Source organism: Saccostrea cucullata, unplaced genomic scaffold (genome assembly GCF_032062105.1).
Source record: "Saccostrea cucullata isolate Sc308-1 unplaced genomic scaffold, CSIRO_AGI_Scuc_v1 ctg2565, whole genome shotgun sequence".
Lineage (NCBI taxonomy): Eukaryota > Metazoa > Mollusca > Bivalvia > Ostreida > Ostreidae > Saccostrea > Saccostrea cuccullata.
The window spans coordinates 74,417-90,000 of NW_026918109.1; the positions used below are offsets into that span (position 1 = coordinate 74,417).

Sequence of the window (15,584 nt, forward strand, 5' to 3'; positions counted from 1 at the left end):
CCATAGTAAAATAGGTATTAAAATGATTTGCAATTTTCTTATCATCAAGGCAAATGCTATCCTTTATATACAAAACTTTTTTTGGTTCTTCTTTTTCTGGGTTTATAAAGCTTAGATCTTTCAACTGTTGCTTTAACTTTTTAGGATTATAATTAATTTCTTCAATTTTTTTATTTATATATTCTAATCTTGCCTTTCGATACATTTCTACTAGTAAATTTCTAGCATCTGAATACTTTATATATTTATCTCTTGCATGTTTTTCAAATAAAATTCTATCTTCTTTACTTAGTACATGTTTAACTTTTTCACTTACATACTTAAAAAAATCATTAAATAGCCTGTCTCTTTTATTTAGTTGATTAAGTATACAGGTGTAATCATTCATAATCCACGGGTCAATTATCTGTTTTGATCTGACAGGACCAAAACTATTAATGATTTTTAAGAATTTATCAAGAAAACCATTCAAGTTTTCTTCATCACTGTCAGATGTTGTAAAAGATGTCCAATCAATTTCTCTTATTTCTTTAACAAACAATTTAGAATCATGAAGATTTTCTTGTCTTCCTGTACCTTCTCTATTTTGACCTGGTGATATTTTTCTTGTACATGTACAATAAATCATGTTGTGATCACTAAGACCCAGATTGATAGTTCCCACTTTATAATCTTTATAATTTTCTTCAGCAACTTTTACTAGAATATGATCTATTTGTGAACAACTAAAATGTACAGGATCAATTCTTGTTAGTCTTTCTATCAATTGCTTAAACCCAAATAAATTCAGAATACCTGCATATTTTTTGTATGGTGAATTTTTCTTGAGCTTACATATATTAAAGTCACCAAGGATAATACATTCTAAATCGTCTAATCTTAAGCAATCTAAGCAATGTGTAAATGTTATTATTTTTGGACTGTATACTGTGCCGACTATAAAGGGATCTGTTTCTGGTAAGTAGACTTTCACCCAAACTGACTCAATAAGCTTATATTTAAGTTCTAGCTGAGTGAAAGCAATTTTATTGTTGATATACATGCACACTCCACCACCCCGTTTGTTTTCCCTGTCTTTCCGGATCACTGTATAGCCCTCAATAGAGATGTGAAAGTCCTCAAATGAAGAATCTAACCATGTTTCACTTATTCCTATCACTGACGCATTTGTTTTTTCGGCTATGATTCGGATTTCAGACATTTTCGGAAATAATGATTTTACATTTAAGTGTATAAAGTGCATGCCTTCTTGTTTAAAAACCTGAAACTTCTCATCGATCAAGTCCATGGCGTAGTTTTCTGTCAAAATCTGCACCTGCTGAGATATAAATAGGTGATTATAATATGAATTAGAATGTATGTCAATCAAAATAAAAACGAAACACTTATATTTAGGTAAAATAAATTTATGCTCAGTATTGCATTTACAATAATTACAAAAGGCCAATGGGCTACTACGCTCACCTGAGTAACTATAGCTATTCTTGTTTTTCACCAGCATATATATTTCTTTGTAAATGTTTGAACTCTACTGAAGCTCCATTTTACACACGGGGTCATATTTATACACTACCTGAGGATGGTTTCATATACATTTACTGTATACATGGTTATTCTGCCAGCGTAATTTTCGCTTGTTCACACTTGCAAACAATGTTGCCCAGTTTTAAATTCACCCAGTGATAGTTTCAATTATAAATTTAAACTATGTTCTTTGATATTGACCAATCTAGGATTCGCTTCCATGAATAGGACTACAGGGGCAAAATTAAAACAGGGGTAAAAAAAATTAAAATATACAGTGATATGACTTATATCATTGTTTTGTTGTTCTTGTGAAGATTTTTTAAAATTTGCCTACCTATTCCTATGTAAAACTTTGAACACCCATTATGGCCCCATCTTACCTCTTTGCTGTCCTGATTTGAATAGAACACAGGTAATCAATTATGAAGCTCATTTTGATGAATGTTATCAGTTTAAGGATGCAAATCTCAAATCATATTTTCTTGATAGTTAGTGTGCATATTGGCAACAATATCTATTCACATTCTTTTTTAGCAGGTGTATATAGTTCAATGGGAATTGACCTGTTTTGAAAATTTTAAGCTATTTAGGCCAGAAGTAAAAATATCTTTGTTTCCCCTAACCCGACCCTTAATTCTCAAGTTGGGTCGGTAGGTAGGTTAACAATTTTATTTTCCGACAGCAGGTTTGAAAATATTTTCTAAATTTAATGGAAAAATTACCTTTATATTTAAGAAAAGTACAAAATTAATAAAGCTATTTGAGAACAAAATGCTAAGTATTGTACATATGCCGTTTAAAAGCAAAATTCATGATTAATTAATTCACAGCTGTTATGTAGTTGAAATTGTAAAATATCTCACGCCATTTGAATTGAATCAAATAGACAAGATTCTCAAATACGCAAAGATCAGACATACGTGCATATTTTTGTCAATCCTTTCATCAGCATTCAGAGTTAATAGACGATCAATATGTACTTTTGTGAGGGCCATGAGATCTGCAGTGGTTTTGGAGCATTTTACTTTGGAATCAAGAAGTGGCTAATTTTAAATCGCAGGCTCAAATTCCGATGAGTAACGTTGAAAACGGTCCTTCAGAGGGGACCATTTAAACTTACGTCCAGAAGATGCTGGCTCAAGAAAAATCCTCCACTGCTTAATGGCAAAAAAGTGCTGAGTATGTCTAAATTTGGAGCAATGGGGAAATGTTTAAATGTCGTCCTAACAAATCTCGAAGGAATTAAAAGTTAAAAAAGACTTCAAGGGCCTAATTCAAGAAAAATACACTGGACGTCTCAGGAAGCTGAATCATGATTTCAAAACTATTTGGAAAGAGTATTTTAACAATATTTAATTGAACCAAACCGAATCTACAAATGATAAAAATGCTATATACAATGTTATAGTCACGAAGTTTAACCACTAAATAAAGGCAGGAAGAAAGGACATCCGAATTATATTTATGAGGATGAATATGCAGACATATTTACAACTTCTATGGCTCCATAATGGCATGGGCATATAGTAAACGTAGGAACATAGATGAACTGGGGGTCATAACATAAAGGCTACTTAAGGGGGCCGACTATAGTTTTATTGTGTGAAAACTACAATAGCGAAACTCTTCATTTTCATACCATATATAACGTACATTAACTTCAGTGTACATGCAAAGTTTGGGGGAAATCTATCGTCCAGGTATTTTTGAGGGACCGTCTCAAAATACAGGTACATTTACTATAGAATTATACAGGAAAATGCCAATTTTTAGAACTTTAAAGCAAATTATACAAATACTACAATAGACATTTTGTTCAAACTATAATATTTGATGAGTAATACTATATTATACAATATATGTAAGAAACACAAAATTCTACCGTCTTGTTACCAGAGGGGACATCTCAAAATGCAAAAAATTAGCAAATTTTACTATTTTTATGGAGTATTACAAAATATGACGCACACAATGAATTCACATGAAAACATAATAAAAATATTGGAGATATCATCAAATTTCTATGTTTTAAATTTCAAGAGCGTATGTTTATTACTTTTTCTTTAATAATATTTTTATTACCCCTTTCTTTAAGAGCTACTGATTATCATAACGTAAAAACACACTGCAACGACGTCAACCTACCTATCAATTGCAAAATCGGTTAAAAAATCAGTTATATCAAATTGTAATTACATTTTCATACCTATAATTTCTTAATTTTGTTTAATTTTAATAATTAAGCGAAAAAAAGTTGCATTAAAACCGTAAATACGCTTCATTTTACTATGATGCGCAAAATATTGCGCAGTGGAAACTATAGTCGGCCCCCTTAAGTCTAAGACCGTGCTTAAGTAGGACTTAAGTACAGTCTAAAACTTAAGACCGTAACTAGAAGCGTACTAAGATTTGGCAATCTTAGCAAAACTTAGGCGGCCGGTATAGGTGCCTAAGTAAATTAAATAAAATGAATTTGAAATTGAATGATGTGTACACTATTGGTGGCCCCTCATCTACTCATGAGGCGGGCCTTACCATGTATTATGTACCTTAAATTCAAAGACAGGTTTGTTTGTTGTTTTACGTTCCTTTCGAAAATTTATTCACTCACATGGAGACGCCAAAACACCTCCGAAACACTCTTAATTGGTCATGGTAAATTTTATTATCAAACTGTTTCAATAGTGAAGGGTTCCAATTAGCTAAAAACATAAGACTGAGACGTCGTCATTGTTTTATGAAGAGCTAATACGATGTCGGCCGTTCTGATAAATAAAGTGCCCCGCCACAGCATGATACGCCCGTCAAATATTGTCCAATAATCATAAATTGGTTAGGATGCAAGAAAATCAGGTAGCCTTGATTAACAGATTGACACAGATTTCAATTATCTATTTTCCATTTCTTATTATACATCTCTAAGAGACTTGCAGTGTAGGGATTGATTATAACAAATAATACTAGTGAGACATGACTGCAATTTGTAGCAAATATATAAAAATTGAAATATGTTTGTTTTTTTTTCAATTAACACATGTATAATTAGTTTTAATCATATTGTACAATACTTAGTCTAATTTAGTTTTAATCATACACTAAAACATCAATTTGTTTTAATTAATTACACCAATTGAAAGATCTTTATCTGGACTAGACATCAACTCCCAAGAGATAAATTAAGATAACTGCTACACCAGATCTAGAGTGCTCCTGACAATAAACTCATTAATTTCTCTCTAATTTGACATGCAAATTTCTGCTATCAAAATTCTTCTTGACCAGTGCTTGATAATTAACCCCATGGGACAAACTGAATTCCTCTCAAAGCATAAACATTTGTTACAGATTGCTGTAAAGTATATAATGAAAAAATAAGTTTTTACTTAATAATTTAATGTTTTTTAATAAGGATACAACTATATTTTTACATTTTTTAGGATTATGAAATTTAGAATTTAAAAGACATAGTTTTTTAAAAAATTCATTTTGATTAAAGGTCACAGTAACCTTGAAATAGGCCGCAACACACCTTCTACTTTAGATGTATACTTTTGCTAAGTTTGAAAGCTCTAGGTCTAATAGTTTTCTAGTTATGAGCCGGACAGGATTTTTTCCATATTTTGCTATAGCATCTTTGTTGCGAATATATAAAAATTGAAATATAATTTTTTTTTTTAAATGAACACATATATAATTAGTTTTAATCATATTATACAATACTAATTTAGTTTTAATCATACACTAAAACATCAATTTGTTTTAATTTCATTACACCTATTTAAAGATCTTTATCTGGACTAGCCATCAAGAACTCTTAATTAGCACAAGCAACTATGAGGCCATTTCTTTTTGCCCAACTCCCAAGAGATAAATTAAGATAACATCTGCATCAGATCTAGATGTGCTCTTAGCTCCTGACAATAAACTCATTAATTTCTCTCTAATTTGGCATGCAAATTTCTGCTATCAAAATTCTTCTTGACCAGTGCTTGATAATTAAGCCCATGGGACAAACTGAATTCCTCTCAAAGCATAAACATTTGTTACAGATTGCTATAAAGTATATAATGAAAAAACAAGTTTTTACTTAATTTAACATTTTTTAATAAGCATACAACTATATTTTTACATTTTTTAGGATTATGGAATTTAGAATTTAAAAGACATATTTTTTTTAAAAATTCACTATAATTAAAGGTCACAGTGACCTTGAAATAGGCCGCAACACACCCTCTACTTTAGATGTATACTTTTGCCAAGTTTGAAAGCTCTATGTCTATTAGTTTTCTAGTTATGAGCCGGACAGGATTTTTCCATATTTGGCTATAGCATCTTTATTAAAGGTCAGAGCGACCTACTTTTTGTGCGCGACACACCGTCTACCCAAGAAGTATGAGTTGACAAAGTATGATAATCCTAGGCCTAATAGTATTCAAGTTATGAGCCGGACAGGAATGGACAGACGGACAGACGGAAGGACGGACGGACACGAAGCCTATAACATAATACGTCCCGTCTTAAGACGGGCGTATAAAAATGATTTTAATGAATTTGTATTTTATAAAACTTGGTTAACAATAAAAATTATATTTGAATCACCTTATTTAAAAAATCTTTTCAGTCGGTGCGATTTAATTGGGTCAGTCGCGTTAGGGGAAACAAAGGTATTTTTTATTTTGGCCTTACTAATCACAAAAATGTCTTTCATTTCATACATCCTAAGCAAGTCTGGTCTTATCCATTCTTAAATGCATCATCCATGCTAACTAGAAAACTGACCAGTCAGCAAGGGTCCCGCCATGGGGTGGAATTATAAGGATGCAGCTTATGGAATGATTAAAAAATATATGAAGAAATAAGCAACAGCAACTGTATTCTTAAAATTTTCAACATAATTCCTGAATATCCAAAAACCTGTAAATAATATCCTTGTATATTTACATTAGGCACTGGCAGTAAAGAACAACCTAACAATGAATGTATATACAAACAATAATGAAGTTTGTGTTTGTGTTATATAAAATGCCCGTCTTCAATGAATGCAAATACATGTATCATGAAGGCTTGACCTTAACTTCAAAACAAACAGCAGTTGCAGAAAAAGTTTTTCATTAATCTTAAAATGACAGATAAAGATAGGCCTACTAAATTTTCTTCAGCAGGCTAGATAATTAATCCCGAGGGATTAATTGTACCTCTCTCTCATTTTCTTCTAAAAGTTACAATAAGAACTTTTTCAGTATTAATATTAGAATGGCTTAATCCAACTACCTTAAAAATTAATATTATTCTTGAATTTACATAAAGGGAAAAAAGTAAAAATAAAAGATATGTCTTCTTTAATCTATTTCTTGTTTTTAGAATTCAATGAAATCATAACTCATTGTGTAGGTATTTTAACCAAAATAAAGTATAAACATTTATATCTAAATCCACATTTCAGAGTGTTCATAGCATTCCAAATTGACTGAACTTCAAAACAAACTTCATTTGCAGACAGAGGTGGTAATTAATCTCAATGTGACAGATAAAGATAATGCTTTGGATTTTCTTCAGGAGGAAAGCTAATTAATCCCAAGGGACTCATAGCAGCATTCAGTTTACAATGGAAACATCTTCAGCAGTTATCTCTCTTTGCTAAAGCATTCTTATATAAAGTTAAGGAATATACCCCACCACCCCAGCTCCAAACCAAGGGTCATAGAGAAACAAATTTAGCATTAAAATATGTCTTTCTGCCTATTGAACTACCATACCAAATTTAATCTTAATTGGGCAACCATAAAAAAAGTTATTAGGAAAAAACAGGAAATTTGTGGACGGAAGAAAGACAGACGGACAGACAGACAGACAGAGTGATTACTATAGGGCACCCGCAAATCCTTGCGGGGCCCTAATTAGGTTGAAGTATGGTTAAAATTCACTCATCTGGAAAGATTTAGCATCTGCAGCAAGTAGTCATCTCTAGTTGCATCATCAAGTTTGGTCCAGGAAGGGCATTTATAATTACATGGGAAAATAACCTGCTCAAGAAATTTTAATCACCTGGTCACTCTTTTGGAAAACAAAAGTCAGATCAAGCATCTGCAGAAAGTGTGGTAATGTCCATCTCTAGATACAATCTATACAAATTTGGTCCAGGTAAAGCTTATAGTTACTTGGGACTGGACCAGCTCCTAAATTTTTATAACGCTGCTCACTCCTCTGGAAAATGTTTAAAGATAAGACACCAGACAAAATGTGATCAAAAAAAGCTCACTTGAGCCATCAGAAGATGTGATTTGAACATTTAATGTCAAACAAAAAATAATTATTTTTAAAATATTTTTCAAAAAAAAAGAAAATTCAGGAAAAAATACTCAATTTCTGGGAACATTCCAAATTACTCAATATATCAAATAACATGCATCTATGTGCTAGTTTGTATAATACATACACCTCTTCAATAATATTCATAAACTAAGAAATATTCCTTAAGTTTACATTTTAAAGCTATAAAATAAAATAAAAGAAATATCAATGTCTTCACAATAAGACACCAACCTTGGAACAGAAGTAAGAAAACTTTAGTCACAACCAGAGCACACCTCTGACAACATCACTGTGTGTCGTCCTGATAAAGTGGTCTATGAGGTCACCTTGACGACAAACAATGGGCATCTAAACACTATTTCTGACAAGTTTGTCCTAAAAACAAAGGAAACATTGAGACAAATCCAATGACAATATAATTGTAACCTTTGAAAAATTGTGAGACTATTACACTGGACATGAATCATAACTGAAAATCAGCAAAATATATAAATTTACTCTTATAATGTATATGGTAAACAAGAGGTCCATTAGCCTTATAGGTGAGTCACCTGAGCATCAAGTAAAAACTTTCCAACAATTGAGTTTGATTTGCAATTAAAACCAGAGGCCATTACAATTTTGAAAGAGGTATACAGTAAAACTTGATTTTAACAAATAAAGATTATTATATTCATATAATTGGGGATCCAAAGTATCTTTGCTACATGTATATTCGTGAATTTGCAATATCCATGTTTGTTAGTGTTGTCAAATCGGTTGAAAATCAGAATCGATTAATCGGTAGCATCGGTTGACCCTAACCAACTGATCATCGGCCAATAATCGAATCGGTAACCCTTTGCATAAAATAGGCATTGTATTACATATAAATTTAGAATTTTATTTTAAATAATGTAAGTAAAGTTGCGTTGTACAGATCGAAATTCTAAAAACAGTATATATGCAGTTTGATTAACACTTTCAGTAATACAGATTTTTGCATGATTAGGAATTACTTGGCCTGGGAAACATAAGTATTGCCAGATCAGGTTTTAATTTACATGATCATCTAAAATACGAGCGTATATATGGAATTAATTTTTTAAACAGTTATAAGACATTTAATATGCAAATCCTTGTGATTACGCATGAAATGAAGAGTGAATTCCCCCTAATACAGAAAACTAATATTTTTCATTTATACAGTAGTTTAGTTTCTTCAGTTTAGAAATACATGTACAATTTGGCCAAAATAAAATTATTGTTTGTTTGGACTTGCCTCCCGCCTCATTGAAATTCTCCCTCCTGAAAAAATTCTATTGATCAAAAGTAGGAAGAATTTTCATTTAATCATTTTTTTTTTGCCCATTACATGTATCACATTTACCATACAAAACACTGAAATATAGTGTCAGATCTATGTAACATTAGGTTTTCAATTTGAAAAAAAATAATTTCCCTCCCTCCTGTGTCTGAAACCCTTCAGGCAGCAATTCCAAACAAACAGAAAAAAAAGATATGTGCTGAAATATACCGATTAATCGATTGTTAAAATCTCCAATCGATTGTCTAAAATCGACAGCCTTTCCGACCGATCATCGATTATGAATCGATTATCGTGACAACACTAATGTTTGTACTTAACAAGTTTTACTGTACTATTTCTCATAACTGTTACACTATATAGCATACTTTGCTTTGTTTCAATAAGATCCATAGACAGAGTAGGTAAGGTCCAAAGATTGCATTCCCACAAATTAATCAGGAATAATCTGTAGTGCCCCCATCCCAATAGGATCCTGACCCTGGGACCAGAAAATTTTACAATTTTGGAAAAGGCACCGTTGCTCATCATAAATATTTGATTACCAGTATTACCAAGGAGCAAATTCAAAGAAGTTATTCATTTTCAGTATATAATCATTACAGCCCCTACCTCCTCTATGGTACCCTTTGAACCAGGGGCATTGGAATTCTCAATTCTGTAAGAAGGACCCTAGCTTGTTTTTCATAACTATGCATCTGCTTAATACTCAGAGGAAGAGATTATTAAAGAATTCATGTATTTTCGCTAAATAATCATCAGAGCCTCACTCTAAAACCAAATTCCCTGACCTAGGGGCCATAAAATTCTCAAGTTTGGAAGAACTAGAACTCTCCAAACGGGACAAAATACCCCCCGCTGGGTTTTTCAGAAGTAAGTTTTTCCATAATAAAGATAATAAACACGAATTATGAAATTTTTCTTCCAGTGACCTTGAACTTCCCCAAATAACCTTGGGTCAAGGTCATGACACACCCTTGGGTCATGGGCAATCTTTCAGTGAAATGAGAACCTACCAAGTTTATCTATAGGAAAGATATGGACCGGCTAGAATTATGAAATTTTTCTTCCAGTGACCTTGAACTTCCCCAAATGACCTTGGGTCAAGGTCATGACACACCCTTGGGTCATGGGCAATCTTTGTGTGAAATGAGAACCTACCAAGTTTATCAATAAGAAAGATATGGACTGGACACGAATTATGATATTTTTCTACTAGTGACCTTGAACTTCTCCAAATGACCTTGGGTCAAGTTCATGACATACCCTTGGGTCATGGGCAATCTTTGTGTGAAATGAGAACCTACAAAGTTTATCCATAAGAAAGATATGGACTGGACACGAATTATGAATTTTTTCTTCAATTGACCTTAAACTTCCCCAAATGACCTTGGGTCATGGTATGACACACCCTTGGGTCATGGGCAATCTTTGTGTGAAATAAAAACCTACCAAGTTTTTCCAAAAGAAAGATATGGACCAGACAGGAATTATGAAATTTTTCTTCCAGTGACCTTGAGCTTTTCCAAATGACCTTGGGTCAAGGTCATGACACATCCTTGGGTCATGGGCAATCTTTGTGTGAAATGAGAACATACCAAGTTTATCCATAAAAGATATGTATCAAACATGATTTATGAAAATTTTCTTCCAGTGACCTTGAACTTTCCCAAATGACCTTGGGTCAAGGTCATGACACACCCTTGGGTCATGGGCAATCTTTGTGTGAAATGAGAACCTACCAAGTTTATCCATAAGAAAGATATGGACCGGACACGAATTATGAAATTTTTCTTCCAGTGACCTTGAACTTCCCCAAATGACCTTGGGTCAAGGTCATGACACACCCTTAGGTCATGAGGAATCTTAGTGTTGAGTAGTAGATTCTAATGTCCCTCTGTAAGAAAGATATGGACCGGACACGATTGCACAGACAGACGGAAGGATGGACAGACAGACAGACGGACAAGGTGATTCCTATATACCCCCCCAAATTTCATTTGTGGGGGGTATAAAAACCCTTGCTCATCATAAGTATGTATATTGTTCATTGGTTTAATACCCAGGAGCATGGGAGGAGACCTTATATACAAAAAACATGCAATTTCACTTAAACAGAGCCCCCCTCCTAGCACCAGCGAGAGCCCCTGACCCTTCACAATTAGATAGCTCAAAGCTGATTACAATCATGCCGACAATTTGGCTGCCTTATGTCCAGAATGATGAAGATGATTTAGAAAGATTGTATTTATTTTGATGTGTTTAGCCACCCCTCAAGTCTATGGGTGACAGGGGCCTGACATGCATAATTCACCCACTGATGCTATGTGCAAAATGGTTGATATTGGTTTTGTGGTTTCAGAGAAGAAGCTGAAAATGTTTACACAAATGTTAACACACCATCATGTATGACGAAAAACAAACAGATACGTGTAGCAATAGGTCACAGAGCAAACTAAGATGACCTATAAAACCAATAGTGGCATAATGTCTTCTACTTGCAAGTTTCTTTGAATTAAACACCAGTCCAGTAACATTCAAAAACTGACAATTCCTAATATTTAGTAATACACTTTAAAGCCAAAAATTTAATAAACTAAACACCATGGTTTTCAGAAAAAGGCACCAACCTTGAAATAAAAATAAGCGAAACTACCACAGCACACCACAGTCAACATCATGCATGCGGTCAGGATATAGTGGTCTATGAGGTCGCCTTGACGACAAACAATGTGCCTCCATACGCTCTTCCGGACAAGTTTGTCCTAAAAAGTTGTGAAAAATCTTATGAAAATATAATTGTATCCTTTGAGACTACTGTACATCACAATTTTTTGTGACACCTTATTTTCAATGAAAAGCTTATTTGTATTATAACCATGACACAATTTTTGCGACCTGTGATTTCTTTCATATAAAATTCTTCACAATACAAATCTATGCAAGAATAAAATTTTTGAAATAAACATAGGTAATCAGAGATTACAGAGCTCACCTCAACGTGTGTTGTCTTTAAGTAAGGCAAATTAAGTCACACAATTAACCAACAAAAAGTGTACATCCAAAAATGCAAAATTTATGCAAATTTGATACTTTGGAATAAACCTATATAAAAACTAAAAATTAGTTCTTCATCATGAAAATGTAATTAAAATCCAGCATCTGAAGCAAGATTGAGAGTTTTCATCCCTTGATGCATCATTTGTGCAACTGGTTTATACAAGCCTTATAGTTTTTTGGTGATAGACTTGCACCCATAACTTTTACGAGGTCTATTATCTGGAAAATGTATGTCGAATTCAGCATCTGAAGCAAGTCCATTAGTGTGCATCCTAAGATGTATCATCCATGCAAGTTTGGTCGACATAGGGCTTAAAGTTACTTGCAAATGAAACCTGTATTAAAAAAATTAACCTTTTCACTAATCCAGAAAATGTAGGTCAGATTCAGCATCCGAAGCCAGCCTAGTAGAATGCACCCTTAGATGTACCATCCATGCAAGTTTGGTCATTATAGGGCTCAAAGTTACTTGGAAATGAATCCTGCACCATGAACTTAAACCTGTTTACTCGTCCAGAAAATGTAGGTCAGATTCAGCATCCGAAGCAAGTCTGGTAGTATGCATCCTAAGATGTACCATCCAGGCAATTAAGTCGTTATAGGGTTCATAGTACTGTACCTTGGAAATGAAACCTGCACCCAAAATTTTAACCTGTTCACTCAACCGGAAAATGTAGGTCAGATTCAGCATCCGAAGCAGGTCTTGTAATATGCATCCTAAGATGTACCATCCACGCAAGTTTGGTCATTATATGTCTCATAGTAACTTGGAAATGAAACCTGCACCAAAAACTTTAACCTGTTCACTCAACCGGAAAATGTAGGTCAGATTCAGCATCCGAAGCAAGTCTTGTAGATTACATCATAAGATGTACCATCCATGCAAGTTTGGTCATTATAGGGCTCAACGTATCTTCGAAATGAAACCTTCACCAAAAACTTTACCTGTTCACTCAACCAGAAAATGTAGGTCAGATTCAGCATCCGAAGCAAGGCTGGTAGTATGCATCCTAAGATGTATCATCCATGTAAGTTTGGTCATTATATGTCTCATAGTAACTTGGAAATGAAACCTGCACCAAAAACTTTAACCTGTTCACTAAACCGGAAAATGTAGGTCAGATTCAGAATCCGAAGCAAGTTTAGTAGAATACATCCTAAGATGTACCATCCATGCAAGTTTGGTCATTATAGGGCTCAAAGTATCTTCAAAATGAAACCATCACCAAAAACTTTAACCTGTTCACTCAACCGGAAAATGTAGGTCAGATTCAGCATCCGAAGCAAGGCTGGTAGTATGCATCCTAAGATGTATCATCCATGTAAGTTTGGTCAACATAGGGCTTATAGTTACTCGGAAATGAGACCTACACCAAAAACTGCACCAAAAATGTTAACCTGCACCAAAAACATTAACCTGGTCATTCCTTTGCTGAAATTGCAGCATCTGAAACTTTGACTGGTACAATGAAACACACTAGCAACATCTTCCATGCATGTCTAATCAATATAGGACATAGAAGTACTTAAAAAGAAAACTGCTCCAAAAAACTTAACCTTAACCCGGGACGCCGACGCCGAGGGTATCACATAAGCTCCCCCCAACTTCGTTGAGGTGAGCTAAAAATAAAGCTCTCGCATATAAAAGTTGATTTGGACAACTATTTTTAAACTATCAAAATTTATTTTTTTTAATATTTTGAAAAGAAAAACGTTTCAGGGAAAAAGAAATTCTCAGAATATTTCTAAAAAAACATTTCAGGAAAAAAAAAAATCTTTTTCTGGGGTCATTATTAATATCAATTATCATGAAAATATATGTGATCTCTACATTTCTCTAATAACATTAAAAAACTAAAAATTATTCCTTAATATATATTTAACATTTTACTAATAATTTAATTATAAACAAATATATTGAGAAAGGAACACCCACCTTGGGTCTGAAAATTAGGAGAAAAATAACGATCACAATGATATGCAGCACACCTAAGTCAACATTCTGATAAAGTGGTCTAGGAGGTCGCCCTGGTGACAAATAATGTGCCTCCAAACCCTGTTCCAGATTTATTCTGAAAATTAACAGAAGAAACGTGAAAAATTTTCTGAAAATAAATATAATTGTAACCTTTGTGAAGTTGTAACATACAATATATTAAATTGTGCAGGAATCACAACTGGGAATCAGCAAAATAGATTGATTAACTCTCATATGGTAAAAAATCAATAAAGGTATAATTAGGTTTTGATTCTGGTAATGGGTACCAACACCGTACTGAATAGTTACATGAAAAATACAGGTAAAATACTGTTTCATAATACCAGTGCAAGTAAGGGTAATTCTTCATCTTTGAAACAAATTCTTTAAAATATTCAAAATGATTTTTTTAAAACAAGCGATTCCAGACAAACTGAAATCAAATTCTCCACGCATTGAAGAAATTAATGAAATGATAAGTATATGATACTTATATACTTTTGACTGCTGATATTCGAAGCAAATCAATACATATATTTTAAAAAATAACAGTACATTCACATTTGTCATTTTTTAAATTTAATTAAGAACAAGAGGCCCATGGGCCTTATAGGTCACCTGAGCATTATGCAACAACTTTCCAGAGATTGAATTTGATTCATGTTTTAATCCAGATGCTATGGCATTCACAATTTTGAAATAGGCACCATTGATCATCATAACAATACACTTAGCAGTTGCTTAGTTTGTTTACTTAATACCCATAGGCAGGGTAGGGGAACAAAAAATGCATTTCAAGTAATCAGTAATATTCAGCATGATCAGTAATGCCCCAATCACACATGAACCCCTGACCCTTAGGCCTAGATCCACACATTGCACAATTTTTGAAAAGGCACCCTTGCTTTTCAAAAATATTTGATAAATACCAAGGAGCAGATTTCAAACAATTCATCCAGTTTCAGTATATAAGTACAGCCCCCCCCCCCTCCTTTATGGTACCCCTGACCCTGGGGCCTTGAAATTCACAATTCTGGAAGATAAGGACCCTTGCACATCATAACTACATAGGTAGTTCATCTGCTTAATACCAAGGAGCAGAGAAAAAAAACATTCAAAGATTTAGTGTATTTTCACTGTAAATTCAATAGAGCCCCACCCTATCACTAGAACCCCTGACCCTGGGGCCATAAAATTCACAATTTTGGTAGAGGCACTCTTGCTCATCATAACTATGCACTTATTTAGTTTATTTAATACCCAAAAGCAGAGAAGAAGATTTTCAAAGAATTCATGTATTTTCACTATATAATCTATAGAGCCCCCCCCCTACACCAGAACCCCTGACCCTGGGGCCATAAAATTCAAAATTTTGGTAGAGGCACTCTTGCTCATTATAAC

General features: G+C 33.5%; 1 long non-coding RNA gene across 2 annotated transcripts in view; it reads right to left on the reverse strand.

Annotated features, from left to right (window-relative positions):
* Positions 1-1,026: 1,026 nt before the first annotated feature.
* LOC134248295 (uncharacterized) overlaps positions 1,027-15,584 on the reverse strand; it is a 20,705-nt gene continuing 6,147 nt past the window's right edge. The window contains exon 3 of one of the 2 annotated variants that reach the window (XR_009988021.1): positions 1,027-1,318. This is a non-coding gene — a long non-coding RNA (uncharacterized LOC134248295). Of the gene's footprint in view, positions 1,319-14,156; positions 14,278-15,584 lie in introns of those variants that run through there. The other variant, XR_009988038.1, reaches the window with a different exon arrangement.